General features: G+C 38.2%; 1 long non-coding RNA gene across 1 annotated transcript in view; it reads right to left on the bottom strand.

The window, feature by feature from the left end:
- Positions 1-15,804, bottom strand: part of LOC118761706 — an 18,260-nt gene extending 2,456 nt beyond the window's left edge. The window contains exons 1-2 of the long non-coding RNA XR_004997577.1: positions 15,785-15,804; positions 6,005-6,011 (exon numbers count right to left, since the gene is read on the bottom strand). This is a non-coding gene — a long non-coding RNA (uncharacterized LOC118761706). The remainder of the gene's footprint in view (positions 1-6,004; positions 6,012-15,784) is intronic.
- Positions 15,805-17,655: the final 1,851 nt, after the last annotated feature.

The following is a 17,655-nucleotide window of genomic DNA, read 5'->3' as shown; positions in this document are numbered from 1 at the left end:
GACTTAATCAATACATAAAATTTTAATAAATAGTCAAAAAAACCGCCACTACAATTGTTTCTTGTCTTGATCGACAATCTTCAGGTGGACTTCCAATAAGTCAGTTTCAAATTATTCCCTAATATTTATTATTTATATATATATATATATAGTGATCGGCCCAAAGTTATACAGTACAGGACATTTGTCGAAATGCCACGCTGTCAAACCGAATACAAGACAGTGTGATTGCCAGGCACGCTTCTAAGTCATACAGTCATTCGTGTACCTATGCGCAATCTCTGCATTCGTGATACATGTCCGTGAAAGCAATACGTTTGATATGATTTTGTGTTTGAGTGTGTGTATGCATCTGAATATCAATGTTGTTCTCTGTGAGTTTGTACTTACACATACCGGCTAATATGCCAACATATGTATGTATGTATATATGAATAGATTCTTGTATACAGATATTTATATACGTATATGTATATATATATGTATGTATGTATATATATATGCATGCGTACATACACTACTACGTGCAAACATTTATGCATACATACATATATACATGCGCATGCATAACTAACGTAGCGTGACTAATCACAGGGTAAAACCGTTTGTATTATCGCAGTGATCTTCATTACCCTCACCACCACCACCACAACCACTACCATCATCAACATCAACATCGTCATGATCGTCATCGTCACCGTCAACAACAACAACAAAAACAGGAGCAGATCACACGGCCACTGTAGCTGTTGTGGCCAACAAGCACAACAGCCACCAACACGAACATTAGCATGTACGCAACGACAACAACCACCACCGCCACCATCACAACCACCACCACCACCACCACCACACCACACCACCACCACCACCACCACCACCGCAACAGCAACAACAACAACAGTTACTACGACACCATATTGATTAAGGAGTCCTGATTAAGCTTACTGATAACCTAGTCTTAATGGTGTGGAAATAATCAAAGTTAATTAAGTTTCCTTCCTCTTCTCCCAACACCTTCCGCTCAAACGATTCTCTATCATCTTCCTCCTCTTCCTCCTCTTCCTCCTTCTCCATTCCCTCCTTGTTTCCCTTCCTCCTCCTCCTGCTCTTCTTCGTCCTTTATCCTTGAACATACTCTTCCTTCTCCTCCTTCTCCTCCTTTTCCGTATTGCTACTTCCTGTATCCTTATGCTGCAATCCCTCTTACCTTTCTCCTATTCCTTCTCACCTATTCCGTCTCTTCATTTCTTCCCCTGGGTTCTTTGCCTCTCTTCTACCCTTCTCCGTTGCTTCTCATTCCGAATCCTTCTATTTTTCTCTAAACCTCTCCCTCTCTCTCTCTCATCATCGTCGGCGTCGTCGAAGTCATCGTCATCAAATGCAATTTGATATGCATCGGCTCAATGATGGACGCGTCAGTGTTCTGATATGAGTGCAGATCTGAATATATGTGTATATATATATATATATATATATATAATATATATTATATATATAATATATATATATATATATATATATCCAGCATGACCACAGCAGCCATAGGGATAAAATATGTAAATGATTAAAAGAATACGCATACACACACACACACACACACACAGATATAATATTCTTTTATTCTTTCATCCTTTTACTCGTTTCTGTCATTTGACAGCGACCATGTTGGAGCACCACCTTAACGGGCTTTAGTCGGAGAAATCGACCCCAGGGCTTATTTTTCGTAAACCTTGTACGAAAAGCGACTTAAGTCGAATTATCATGTCTCGAGGCTAGGCAAAGCCAAATTTACTTGTCTCTAGGCTAAACCGATAATAACCATTCCCATTTCTGTACTTTATTTATGAATGCATTTTCAATAACACGTGGCTAATAGAAACATATTTTAAGCTTAGAAACAGACATTTATATCTAATACAGTACAGTAAAAAAAAAAAAAAGAAGTAATATAAGTTTACGAATACAATTTGGCGGTGTTTACCGCACACCGCGTACGCTTTATTTATGCAATAAGACATGGTAAAATAAAAGACTTTTTTAAGCTTAATAAACAAATTCAGTAATTATTATTATTTCGCAATAGCAAAAATAATTAAATAAATAAATAAAATAAATAAATTATTTTAAATTTACCAATACGCACATACAATTCGATGTTTTCGGGATTTCATGATTTCGTTCACTAAGCTACACTACTTTATGGTGATTATCTTAACATCTATTGTACGCTTTTTTTATTATGATTTTATATGCTTTTATTCTTATTTATTGTACAGTAACATGATTTCATGTGCTTCTCACGTTTTTCTAATGATTTTACGATTCCAATATTTGTGGCGAACAGACGTAAAGTCGAGTAAAATGACTTAACTTGATTTTTATTTTTCCATATAATATTTTTTAAGAAGCCGACGTACAATTGAGAACAACTTAAATCGAAACGACTTAACCCGAGTTATGCCTGTGTATATATGTGTGCGTGTGTGTGTGTGTGTGCGTGTGTGTGTGTGTGTGTGCGTGTGTGTGTGTACGTGTGCATGTATGTATGTATCTGTCTATCTATCTATCTATCTATCTATCTATCTATCTATCTATCTATCTATCTATCTATCTATCTATATATATATATATATATATTATATATGTATATACAGCGGGCTTCTTTCAGCTTCCATCTACCAAATCCACTCACAAGATTGTGGTCGGCCGGAGGGTATAGTAGAAGATTGTTGCCCAAGGTGCCACGCAGTGGGACTGAACACTTAGCACACATCACATCAGCGCCTGTTTTCAAGAATATATATATATTTATTTATTCTACTTGTTTCAGTCTTTTGATTGCGGCCATGCAGGATAGCTCTTTGACTTGTGAATCAGTAAATTATAATTAACCACTGAAAGACTAATCAACAGGTAAAGCTAACGAGGGATTTTCTACATGGTAGAAAAGCAACCAATTACCTTTCCAAATTCTCGTTACAATCCAAATATATGACGAACACATTTTATTACACGGTCGTAGATGCAATAGATCTGACAAAACAAATTAAGACAACAGACCATCGATCATACATTTTTGTGACCTAGGGACAAACAACATTACTATCGCAGCCACTTTGCAATCCGTATTTAGGTGAAACAAATATCCGTCAGATTTACTTCTAAACACACCGTTGCAGCTTTTAAAAAAGAACACGTATTTGATAATGTATTCCGGAATGCAGTTTGAAAAATAATCGAATATATTGGCGCCGGAGTGGCTGTGTGGTAAGTAGCTAGCTTACCAACTGCATGGTTCCGGGTTCATTCCTACTGCGTGGCACCTTGGGCAAATGTCTTCTGCTATAGCCTCGGGCCGACCAAAGCCTTGTGAGTGGATTTGGTCGATGTGTATATATATGTATATGTATGTGTGTGCCTATGTTTGTGTGTCTGTGCTTGACCCCCAACATCGCTTGACAATCGATGGTGGTGTGTTTACGTCCCCGTAACTTAGCGGTTCGGCAAAAAGAGACCGATAGAATAAGTACTAGGCTTACAAAGAATAAGTGCTGGGGTAGATTTGGTCGACTTAAAGGCGGTGCTCCAGCATGGCCGCAGTTAAATGACTGAAACAATTCAAAAGAAAAAAAATAGAAAGTGTCATAGGTAGATTATGACTCATCAGAGGTTTGCTCTATCACAGTCGACTTGGAGTCTTCAACAAAAACAAGCATCAACAACATCGGCAACGAGTCAACTAATGACTCTCTATGCAGTCGCCGAACCTTTCTGCCGTCTTGAAAAAGGAACGACCTATTGATAAATGTAGTTCAAGATATAGGATGTAAAAAGAAATAAATTCAACAAGACAACACTAAACAAAACCGGGATAGTCACAGCTGCAATGACTTTGATTAAAGGTTTACATGATCAGGAAAAAGCCGAGGTTTAACAACAATGACTACGACGACAACGAGTCGACTACTCTATTACTACTACTACTACTACGACAACAATATTACCAATGAGTTTTTACGCTAGATTGCAGTGCTGAATTGAAGTTGATTTAATTTTTTCTAAATTGATTAAACTCGAGCAAAATTATTTCGAAATAATTGACTATCAATCAGTCTTTGCTCCTGAGCAGGCATCAGTTGATGAAATTGATTAATATTGCTCAAAATTAATTATTCCACTTCGTACTTTCTACAACATTTAGATATTTCATCTAGCAACGAGTGCGTAACACAATTTCCAGATATTATCCAACGAAAACACCAAATGAAACGTTCATATGTAGTTTTAGTAGTTTTTATTTTTATTGTTGTTGTTGTTGTTACTTACCTCCTGGTTGAGCCTTGATCTAGCTCTAGGATTATAGGCCTTCTGACCGTGACCCGCCACGTCTATGCTCTTAGATGCATCATCAAATATATCTTGCCCTCTTTTCAGATTGCGAGTAAGGTGTGATTAGAGTGAGAGTTCTGAAAAAGGTTATTTGCTTTTTCTAGGATCGAGTAGCGATTGCATAGATATTCCCTCGTTGGTTCACAAGAAACTTTGAAATTCCACTCGGTAAGTGATGTGTTTATGGAAATAATTGTTATAGAGGTGAATATCCAGTTAATTACTCTTTTACTCTTTTACTTGTTTCAGTCATTTGACTGTGGCCATGCTGGAGCATCGCATTTAGTCGAGGAAATCGACCCCATGGCTTATTATTTGTAAACCCAGTACTTCTTCAATCGGTAGCTTTTGCCGAACCGTTACGTTACGGGGACGTAAACACTCCAGCATCGGTTGTCAAGCGATGTTCCTGATCAAGTCTACCTTCGACGTTCTACCGTCATCTTAGTTCGGTGGAACATAAAACAACTGATGAAGGTAGATGCGGAGAGAAAACGACGGTTAGACATGTTCTGTCAAATTGCAGACTAGCACTAGAAAGTACACATGGCGTCATAATCATGTCCTCAGCGTCATAAGCGCAGCACTCAAGGAGAAGATCGAGAGATACAATAGGGGAGAGTACCCAAAAGTGGAAAAGCACAGGAAAGTATACTTTCAGAAGGAGGGAAAAGAATATAAAACCAGGCCTACAAATAAAACATACGAGATAGACGAAAGATGGAGGGGATACTGGGAGCTGGCCACGGATTTGGAAAGACTAGTAACATTTCCACTCATAAAAACGACAAAAAGACCAGATTTAGTCCAATGGGACAGAGAACGGAGAATAGGAATTTTGCAAGAACTGACAAGTGCTATGAAAAGAGAACATCGACAATGCAGAGAAGCGAAAGGAGAAGAGGTACGAAAAACTAATCGAAGAGTGCAGAGAACAGGGACGGAATGTCGAGTATTACCACCTGGCAGTGGGGGCTAAGAGCTTCATTGACAGAAAAATGGCAACGCTATTCAAAAGAAGATTTGTTTTTTTCTAGCTCGTAGCTGAGAAAACTAATAAGGAGAGTAAAATTTGACAGGGCAGTCAGTCGCCCACTGACACCCGTTGATGCTACAGCGAAGAGGCCATGGAACAGAAGAAAGAAGAATAAAGAAGGTATGCACCCAACACCAGAGCTGAAGACACCTCCGAAAGATGAGGGGGGCGCCACGTCAAAACGGTAGAAGAATAGGAGCCGAAACCGGACGTGGTTTCTCCTGATGATGTCTTGAGCTAACTGGATGATATAAAAGAGCTGGTGTGGTAGCAGACCACGAAACACGGCCGAAATTCCATAATGCAGCACTTCGGAATACATGTAGGAATATTAGTATATTGAAGAGGACAGTTGCTTGTGAATGTATAAAAGACGTATTTAACAATATCAATAACAGTGTCAAAATATAAAGATATATGGTTGCCAATTTCGAAGTATACAGCAAAATATCAAGCAGTGTCAAAGAATTTTGCTTTATTCGTAAAATAAGTTAGCAAATATAGTATTCGAGGGAGTACCCGAAAGAAACCGGAATTTTACAATATTATTTTAATCACTTAGTTTTACACGTTTACCTTTTATCTCTTTCAGAGTATTCTCCATTTGAATCAATGCATCGGTCCAGACGCGTTTTGCACTGTTCGAAGCAGTGTTGGAACTCTTGCGAACTGATGCCTTTTAACACCTTAGGCGTTTTTCTCTTCACTATTTCCACATATGAAAATTTCGTAGCACTAGCTTTCGTCACCAGCGATGACATTCAAAAAAAGGCCCGGTCCGGATCAACTTCCAACTGTTTTTTTCAGTTCACGACAGGCATTCGGTCGTGACTGCTTTTGATCTTCCGTGAGCAAGCGTGGCACGAATTTTGCTGCAATTATTTTCATTCGCAATTCCTTACTCTGTTACTTGTTTCAGTCATTTGACTGCGGCCATGCTGGAGCACCTTCATTACTCCAGCAAATCCACCCCAGGACTTATTCTTTGTAAGCCTAGTACTTATTATATCAGTCTCTTTTGCCGAACCGCTAGATTACGGGGACGTAAACACACCACTATCGATCGTCAAGCGATGTTGGGGTGGACAAACACAGACACACAAACACAGACACATATATATATATATACATATACATATATACGACGGGCTTCTTTCAGTTTCTGTCTACCAAATCCACTCACAAGGCTTTGGTCGGTCCGAGGCTATAGTAGAAGACACTTGCCGAAGGTGCCACGCAGTGGGACTGAACCCGGAACCATGTGGTTGGTAAGCAAGCTACTTATCACACAGCCACTCCTGCGCCTATAAATAATGTGTCCCTTGCTCAAAAATTCCTTGCTCCAAGATACACCAGTCATATCAACAAGTTAGTCAATTGTTCGGTGACGGTCCTCCATGATCAGTTCATGAATTTCCATGATGTTTTCATTCGTTCGTGAGGTTGACGATCGTCTTGAACGAGGTTGGTCTTCATGCGACAAGTGACCGTTCGTAAAGCATGAGAACTACTCGTAAACTTGTGTTTTCCTCCTGGCAGCGTCCTTCGTAAGTTGTTTGAAGTTTGAATCATGACAACTGTTTCGGCCGCCGTTTTCCCCCAGCAGAAAGCAGGACTTCATGGAAGCACGCTGTTCCTTCGTTTGAAACATCGGTACAATCGACGAACAGGGGAGAAGCACTGCAAAACAAGTACGCATCATGTGGCAGTACAACTACACTCAACAACGTCAGTCGGCATACTGTTGCCTGAGGGTCGCATCAAGTGACTTATTATGGCGGGAGACTGAACTATAACGGGTTTGTCACACAAAGAATGTTTCCGGTTACTTTTGGGTACCCCCTCGTATACAGTATATATAGTTATAGTTGCACTTAGGATACGAGATTTACTCATGTACATGTGTTTGCACAGTGCTACTGAGGAAGGCGGGTAACGATATATTTTTTCTGAGGTCAGGTCAACAAAAGAGATTTCGATTTTACTCAGCATAAAAGAAAAACAAAACAAAACAAAACAAAACAAGACAAAACAAAAAATACACATTATAGGAATTCGGGAAGAACTTATCGCTTTAATTCGGAAAGAACCAACAAACCTAAACCCACAAAAGAATAGTAATACTTTACTAATGTGTCTTTATTTTCTTCAACAAAACGATTGTGTGCTGTGTCTGCGAATGAGCAATTTGATGAAAGTGGTATGGAAAAGTATTTATTCTGCACAAAATGAAGTTATCGAGCAATAGAGAATTTATAGAAATTTTAAAGTTACCTTGAAGTAGACTGCGGTAATTTATTATACTATTGTGCTGTTCACTGGCCAAGGGCTCCTGTGAAGTATAAGATGAAAAGAATCTCCTCGTCGATATTAAAGGCATTCCCGTTTCGAACTTCGGAAACCAAAAGTGTTGTTGTTGTTGTTGTTGTTGTTGAAGCTTAGTCAGTCTTGATCGAACAAACTTATGATCAAAGGAATTCCAGCTAGAACCAATTTATCTTTTATTCCAGACGTTGTGTCTGTGACCATATTATTCAATGTGATCTTTCCATTTCTTAGACTATAAAGTGTAACTTCAGGTATGTTTAGCTGATATTTCTAGCATGCTTGATGACTCCATGGAGGCTCGCTTGTTGGTTACGTGGTTTGTAATACTTGGTGGATATCATTAACTACATAAAGGAATTTACAATTACAAAAGTTGAATCAGTTTAATTTTTCGCATTTCGGCCATTATCAGGAGCTCTGACTTTATTCTACTCTAGTTCCTGGCACAACTGTAAACAAAATAAACAAACAAAAAAATTACATTCGTAGAACTACAACTAGAATATCTTGAGGAGTTTATCTTTTACATTTTATTTTAGTCATTGCAATGCGGCCAGGCTGGAGTTCCGCGTTGGCGGGTTTCAGTGGATATGATAGATCTTAGTACTTTTTTAAGGTCTGGTACTACTTATTCTGTAAATTTCTTTCAACTGCTATGTTACTAGAACTTAAACAAATTAACACTAGTTATCAAGCTGTGTGGGGACAAACAGAGTCATGAAAACAGATATACACATATAGATATACATGCGTATACAAAACAGGCTCTCACACAGTTTTCATTTTTTAAATTCATTCACGAGGTACTGTTCGATCAGGGACTATACAGGAAGACACTTTCTCAAGGATCCGCGCAGTGGGACTGAAACCGAAAATACTGGTTGCAAAGTGAACATCTAAACCATACAGCGTTATCTTTATCTGTGATACTGAAAAAAGAAGAAAAAAAAACTACTTTCGTGGACTCATCCACTAAAAAAAATTGCTTCATTCTTATCGATGCGAACAATATTTCTCAACTTTAAATTTAGCCGAGAAGCCGTGATTTAGACCTTATAATTTTGCAAACGAACAAGGAATTGTAAAAACATTAATCCTATATATAACATCACCGAAAGTTCCAAAACAAAGTAGAACCAACTTCATTCGGTGCTTAGGTAGAACCAACTTCATTAAGATGCTTAGGTAAGAATTATATTTCAAATATTTGACTCTGTAGCAGCTTTGGCATTTCGGCATTTAAATCATTACAACTATGTGCTTAATTAATGCATTTTAACGTTTTAATTAAAGTTGCTTGATGCGATCGCGTGCGTAATTATGAATTCGTAAAATTAAACATTAATTATATTTCTCGGCACATATTCTTATGTACTTCGTCTCTGATTGTTAACAACTTTCCCATTTATGACGTATTGGCTCCATCATTGATGTAATATATTGTGTATATACCGTGTAAAGAGCGGTGGCTTAGTAGAATCGCTAGCATGTCAGGAAAAACGCTTAGCGGTATTTCTTCCGGCTCTTTACATTCTGAGTTCAAATCCCACCGAGGTCAACTTTTTCATTTATCATTTCAAGGTCGGTAGAATACGCACTAGTTGCACAGGAAAGTCGATATAACCGACTAGAGACCCTCCCCGCAAATTTCAAGTCTTTTCCCTACAGAAAAAGAATATAGACGATTTAAAAAAGGTAAAAGACGATAAGATATAAAAACAAACTTGACTTACCGATTGGTTACGAGGAAAAACATAAATATACAGTTGTGGCCAAAAGTTTGGAAGATTTAAAAATAAAAATTAAGTTGTTATACCCATGTACAGTTCGGTATAAATATAACTGTGGGCATTTAATATAAATAGTCTAATTTTCAGGCCTATGTTCCAAGCGTTTGACCAAGGAATAATATACTGCAAATTAAATATAACTTTGGGCAAATTCAAACTCGTCAGTATCTGAGACAGGACCAAGAATAAGGTTAAACGCTTTGGTTCGGTCCAGTCGTTCGGATGAACTTGTTTGCGAGCAGAAACTCAAAACTTCCACCGGAATAGGCTGATGGAGGAAATTCCGTAATAGGTAGGATAGTGATAGAGAATACGTCACTGATTCCGTAATTTATTACTACCTGGCTCGCGTTGCTTCTCTGAATCACAACTTACATATGCAGACATCCCGAACGAACCACAATAGTTTCACGCGATCGATCTATTAAGCAAACAATAAGCGTCAAGCCGTAGCATAATTCAATCTTTTATAATCTTCTTGTACCCTAAAAAGCAGCCACTTTTCTCACCTACACGCTTTGCAGAATGCTGAGGCAGCTCAGCTACATGTGTCTCCATTCAGACGGCTTAAGCGGATGTCCCAGACAAATGGCCTAGGATAGATGACCAAGAAACTCCATCGCCATGAAGATAACGTAAATAATTTCAGATATGCTAGGAAAATCACATGTTGCCGTTCCAATAGTTATTTGTAATTTCAGAGCAGTATCTCTCTCCAAGTCTGTAATTATTACTGTTGTTGATTGTAAAAGGCCAACGCAGATTGTTTTTATATGCGACAGCAAATCCTGATGTTAAATGTCCCAGGTTGTTGTTCACTTACTTATTCACGTAGCCAAGAAACATATTTTCATTCGCGAACACCACAATTGCAGCATAGGCGTAGCAGCAAAATAAGGCCCTGTGATATGATTGCAACTATTCTGGGGTACACACACACATATCTATACATCTGAGTGTGTATGTTTGTGTGTGTGTGTGTGTGTGTGTGTGTGTTGTGTGTGTGTGTGTGCGTGTATGCGTGTGTGTGTGTGTGTGTGTGTGTGTGTGTGTGTGTGTGTGTAACTTCTTTCAGTCATACAACTGCGTCCATGCCTCGGCTATGTCGAGGGGAATCGCTTTGAAGAGTGAATTTGAACACACCGCCCCGGCATTTTTTAAAAGCCTGATGCTTGTTCTATCCGTATCTACATACGTAGATAAACACACACACACACACACACACACACACACACACACACACACACACACACACATCATATGTATATGTATATGAGCATGACTGATGCATGAAAGCAGCTGAATATTTGTTGGAAATTTATTTAAGAAAAACAATTGATATAAGAAGCAGCCAGATTTTCAAAAGATACGAAATTTTAAGATACATAGATACATGTTGTAGGTGGGAACTTGCTTGTATTTTCAATTTATTTGAAAACATTTTTCGGTAGAGATTTTGCTATTCGAATATATTGACTTAGTTATTACATCTTTAGGAGAAAGTTCGAGTTCAACTCGAATCCTGGATTCTTAGGATAATCAAAAGTATTCAATCTCAGAAAGCCGATTGTACGGTCTGAGAGACGTTCTGGACATAGGTATATATTTTACCTTTTGTCTATTCCTTGCTTCAGTCTTTGGACTGCAGCCATACTAGGGCACAACCTTGAAGAGTTTTGCCGAATAAATCGACCCCTAGTACTTCCTGTTTTTTTTGTTTTTTTATATTGTTTGGTACGTATTCTGTAACTTCTACCGAATCGCCAAGTGACGTAATCAAATACCACCGGTTGTCAAGCAGTGGAGGAAAGACACAAACAGAAAGAGAAATCTATGTACACACACACACACACCACACACACACACACACACACACACACACACACACATATATATATATATAAGATTAATCAGCCGAAATTGCGAAGATGATCCGGTTCTTGACTGATGATTGAGGGCTTCGAATGTCCCGTCCGTGTTTTTTGTGTCGTCTTCTAAATCTTTCACGTTCTTGTCACAGTTTGTATATTCTTTTACTTTTACATATATTATATATATATATATATATACATTTTTGGCTCTTTCTATCTCTTCCTTGTGGAGGTCATTACACTGCAGCCATGCTGGGACAACTTCTTGAAAAATTTTTAGTGGAGTGCATCGATTTATTTAAAGCTTGGTTCTCATTCTGCTAGTCTCTTTTGTGAAACAGCTAAGTTACGGGTATGTAAACATAGACACAAAACACTCTCGTGCTCACTCACACACATATATATATACGAATGGGCTTCTTTCAGTTTCCCGTCTACCAAATCCATTCACAATGCTTTGGTGAGCCCAAGGCTATATTAGGAGACACTTGCCAAATGTGCCACTAAATATATAATAATACAAAACAATATATTCTTTTATTCGTTTATGTGCTTCAGTTATTTGACTGTGGCCATGCTGGAGCACCATCTTAAAGGGTTTTAGTCGAATAAATCGCCCCTAGGACTTGTTTTTGAAGCCTAGTACTTATTCTGTCGGTCTCTTCTGCCGAAAAGTTAAGTTACGGGGACGTGAGCACACCAACACCGATTGTGAAGTGGTGATGAAGAGCGTGCGCGCACACACATACACACACACACACAACGGGCTTCTTTCAGTTTCCATCCACGAAATCCACTCACAAGGCTTTGGTTGGTTCGACGCTACAGTAGAAGATACCGGTCCAATGTGTCACGCAGTGGTACTGAATCCGGAACCATGTGGCTGGTTAGCAAGTTTCTAACCACGCACCCACACCTTATGTGTGTGTGTGTGTGTGTGTGTGTGAGCGCGTACGTGTGTGTGTCTATGTGTATCTGTGTATGTGTATCTGTGCATGTAGACGACGGACTTACAGACAGTTTCCTTATACCTAATTCACCCCGAATGCATTGATCGTCTCGGCGCTGTATTACAAGAAGTTTGCCCAAGCTATCATACAGTGGGTCTACAATACAGTGGGTCTACCATACAGTGGGTCTACCATACAGAATTTCCTTCCGGGAAGCTTTCAAATTGGTACCATGAACAAATCTAAAAGGTCTTTTCCTTGCCCTACCACTAGTTTACCGCATATACCCACCAAACCCCATCTAGTTTTACGTTTTGTCTTAGTAATTTCCCTGTTGCCTTTCTTGTGCTAATAAAAAAGTCTTTATTCATAATATATTCATAATATAATAAGAAAAAACAGTGGGGTGTCATGCAGTATTTAATTACAGCGTTTTACGTTTTGGGTTCAAATCACGCCGATAGAATTAAGCTTTGATTTTTTATTCTTCCGGAGTCGATAAAATGACTATAAATCTAATATTGAGTTTTTGACTGCCACCTACACAATTATTAATATCATTACCGATTATTATTATTATTATTATTATTATTATTATTATTATTATTATTATCATGAGGTGAACACACACACGCACACAGTAATAAAACCAAAAACAAAATAATAAGAAAAAAATACCCTGCTAAAATACAATTATCTTTATAAGTTCTTCTATAAAGTGTTGACATTTGGAAACCCCATCGAAGTATTTGTGATGTTAATCTGAACTCAGTGTAAATTTTATGTGAAATTAACACTCATCTTGCCTCTTGACCTGACTAAAAAGTAGAAGTTTTGTTGTGTTTGTGGCTTTTGAAGTGGGGTCAGTAGGTTGACAGACTGCGGTAGCAGAAAAACAGACGGATGAGAAATGACTTTTAACACTACTACTACTACTACTACTACTACTAAGTAATGTTTCGACTACTGCTGGCAATTCTACTACTACTACTACTACTACTACTTACTACTACTACTACTACTACTACTACTACTGCTACCACCACCACCACCACCACTACTATCACTACTACTACTACTACTACTACTACTACTACTACTACCACAACCACCACCGTAACTACTGCCATTATGATCACAACACCTACTACTACTACTACTACCACAACCACCACCGTAACTACTGCCATTATGATCACAACACCTACTACTACTACTATACTACTACTACTACTACTACTATACTACTACTACTACTGCTGCTACTACTACTACTACCACCACCACCACCACTACTATCACTACTACTACTACTACTACTACTATACTACTACTACTACTACTACTACTACTACTACTACTAATAATAATAATAATATCACCACGAGCAAGCACTACTATTGTTTTCCTCCGCAGAACGTTCCACAAGAACTACTACCAACACTACCACCACAACCACACTTGCGGCCGTCTCCACTGCCACCGCCACTGTTCCAGCGCCATTGCCGTGCAACTGCCGCCTCTGTCGTCAACACCGGCGCCTCCATCACGATGCCCACCACCACCGCCGCCACCGCCATTACTACTACTACCACTACTACAATTGCTGCTACTGCTACAACTACTCCTACTAGTAGTAAAAGTAATGCCAAATAATGCTGTTACTGTATTATACTTCTGCTAATATTGCAGTTGTATTATATCTTTATGAATCTATGTAATGCTATGTAAATAACTACTAAACACTGTGATGTTTATATACTGTGAATACCACTGCTACTGTTTCGGGGAAACCACTGCCCATACCACAGCAACTGTGAAATACCGTTGTATATCAACAACCACGAATACTAATGTGTGTCAATAGTAACTGCTAATGATAATGTTTGTACAATTACTAATACTAAAATAACTGTGCTGTGCTGCCACATATGATACTACTAATGGTATGTTCGTGGAATATGGAGTGGATTTAATGGTCATGTGGAGTGTATAACGTTTCGGTTTCTTGACCTTCATCAGAGAGTAGACAAAGTCGAGATTTTATGTGTGGCTGCTGGCGGTACACAAAGTAATCATTCCCCGAGAAACCTGAGCAGTGAGCAAAGCTTGTAGTTGCTCCTTGGGCACATTAAGCCACATCTCATTTCACAGACACTGCTGCATTTTTCCTGGGGCAAAAGTGAATCAAGAATTGGCCTGTAACGCCAAGATCGCCTTTTAGACAACTAGATGAGCGCGTAACACCCATGTCGGGCTACTGACCTCTAGATTTGGAGCCTGACATCTTTCACCGTCACTTACGTTAAAAATAAACTCCGGCATTTTTTTTTATGCGCTTTAAAGCGTAACAACACTAAACGTTAAGGTAGTTCATAAGCCTTAGTTTCACTTAGATACATATTACATAAAGTTTCATGTATGCAGATCACGTCATTCAACATTAACACATGTTTGCTGTCAGAGCGGAGTGAATTTAAAAGGAATTTAGAATAGCTATACGTGAAAATAGAAGCCATTTCAAAATGTCTTAATACTCTATGCACCTTGAGTTTCAGCACTGGATGATGAGGCATGTTCGATGCCCAGGAAACATTAAGTAATGTACAGGTGTGTAAACTCATTATTGAATACCACATACAACTTCGAATGGCAATTTCTTTCGTTTGCTAAAAGACTAGAGGATATGAGTGTTTACACACATCGCGCACACACACATATGGAGGGTGCGCGATCATATGTAAATGGACATATAAATACATACATATGCACAAGCATAAATTTACTGACGTGGAGATAGAGGGATAGACAGACAGACTGATATATATATATATATAGGCGCAGGAGTGGCTGTGTGGTAAGAAGCTTGCTAACCAACCACATAGTTCCGGGTTCAGTCCCACTGCGTGGCATTTTGGGCAAGTGTCTTCTGCTATAGCCCCGGGCTGACCAATGCCTTGTGAGTGGATTTGGTAGACGGAAACTGAAAGAAGCCCGTCGTACATATGTATATATATATATATGTGTGTGTGTATTTGTTTGTGTGTCTGTGTTTGTCCCCCTAGCATTGCTTGACAACCGATGCTGGTGTGTTTATGTCCCCGTCACTTTGCGGTTCGGCAAAAGAGACCGATAGAATAAGTACTGGGCTTACAAAGAATAAGTCCCTGGGCCGATTTGCTCGACTAAAGGCGGTGCTCCAGCACGGCCGCAGTCAAATGACTGAAACAAGTAAAAGAGTAAAAAGAGAGAGTAAGAGTATATATATATATATATATATATATATATATATATATATTAGATAGATAGATAGATAGATAGATAGATAGATATCAGCACAGAGAAAAAGAGAGAGAAAGTGAGAGAGAAGGAGAGAGCGCGAGACTGACAGATAGACACAGATTGATAGAGAAACACACAGACACGCTCACACACATGCCTAAGTAGGTTTACACCTCGTACGCAGAGGCCACAGAAATACATTAATAAAATAGTTTTCGTAGCATTAGAAATAAAACCGGATAAAAAAATGCTGAAATAAAAAGAAACAACAATATACAACAAATTCTTTGGTTGGTCGGTGTTTAAGTGTTTGCAGTTTAAGTGATTTTATGTGAGTAAGGGAGGTAAAGATGTTTGGGTATCTGGGGTGGGGTTAGTGGTTAGAGTTGGCATGGGGAAATGGCTGTAAAATTGACAAAGATATATGAATATGAAGTGAGCCTGGATATACACATATACACTCACTTGAAGTGAGCCTCTCTCTCTATATATATACTCACACCTGGATATATATACATACACAATCACTCTCACATATGTTAGATATGTATATACACATGTACACACATTCACATATATTTATTGGGTGTAGGTATATGTGAAATCTTTCTGTCTTGTGTATCTACATAAGTGTATAAACATGTTCGTATTGTTTGTATATAAAAGTCAAACCAATTCACTCAGGCACACAGACACTAATATACATGTGTGTGTAATACACACACACACACACACACACACATATATATATATATATATATATACATACACATATATATATACATAAAATACATATATAAAGAGAGAGAGAGAGAAAGACAGAGAGATTATTTGCCATCATAATGTGGCAGTTCTGGTTAGGACGATTGTTGCTGTTATTTAGACCCAGGAAGCATCGTCTCCAGCTGACTATACGACACACTATCTGCGTTCTTATATTTTCGAACAAGGGAGTTTAGCGTCCCCACTCAGCTCAAAGCAATATCTGCGTTCCAATGGTTTCTGAGTTATTTCATTTCATCAGCACAGAATAACTGCTCGTCTAGAAATGGCGCCATTAAACTCTTGCTCGAAAGATGTACATTTTAAAATGATACACAGTCACTGATCTGAGAAACAGAAAAATATTCCGAACAAGAGTTCCAAATAATTCTTTATTTAAAAATCCCTACAATTGTTTCGGCGCATATATACACTCGTAATGCATTGGTGAGAAGTTCTGTAATCATTATGATCCATCTGAAATATAAAATGCACCTCCTCAGGTAATGGTTTAAATATGTTTCTAACAAACAAACATTACTTCAGAAAGGATGCCATTGCGTTAACGTTTGCAATTTTCAAGTGTTCCGCTTAAATGATGTTGATTATCATTCTTCATTTTGGTTTTCGTTATAGACAGGCACGCACAGATATTTAGAAATATATGTGTGAGTGTATGTTTGTATGTCTTTACATATATGTATGTACACAAAGATAGAGCACACACACACATACACAAACATACAAGTACGTGTGTATATATATATATATATATATATATAATATATATATATATATATATATAATATATATATATATACATATAAAGTTAATCCAAACAAGAAAGCACAAATAACACAACAACGCGAGGACGTGGAACAAATATAGTATTATTGGACGCTCAGGAAAGAAGGAAAGAAGGAGGGTTAAACGTTTCGAACGGAACTCTTCGTCGAAAACATAGGAGAAGGAAAGATCCAGAAGGGAAGACAGAGGAAAATAAACGCCATACGTATATATACATCCATCTATACAAACACACACGCACACACACGTATATATGTTTATATATATATATATATATATATATATATATTAAGATTGGTCATATATATACACAGCTCTAGAAATTTTTCTTGAAAGGTTTTTCTCCACGCGAGACTATGTTAAGGGAAATGTATGTACTGTACTGCTCGATTGCGCATAATCACAGGAGTGCGTGTGAGTGTATAGAATTAGGCATG

Source organism: Octopus sinensis, unplaced genomic scaffold (assembly GCF_006345805.1).
Source record: "Octopus sinensis unplaced genomic scaffold, ASM634580v1 Contig16648, whole genome shotgun sequence".
Classification (NCBI taxonomy): domain Eukaryota; kingdom Metazoa; phylum Mollusca; class Cephalopoda; order Octopoda; family Octopodidae; genus Octopus; species Octopus sinensis.
Note: the sequence above shows the minus strand (reverse complement) of the source record. Positions and strands in the feature narration are given on the sequence as shown.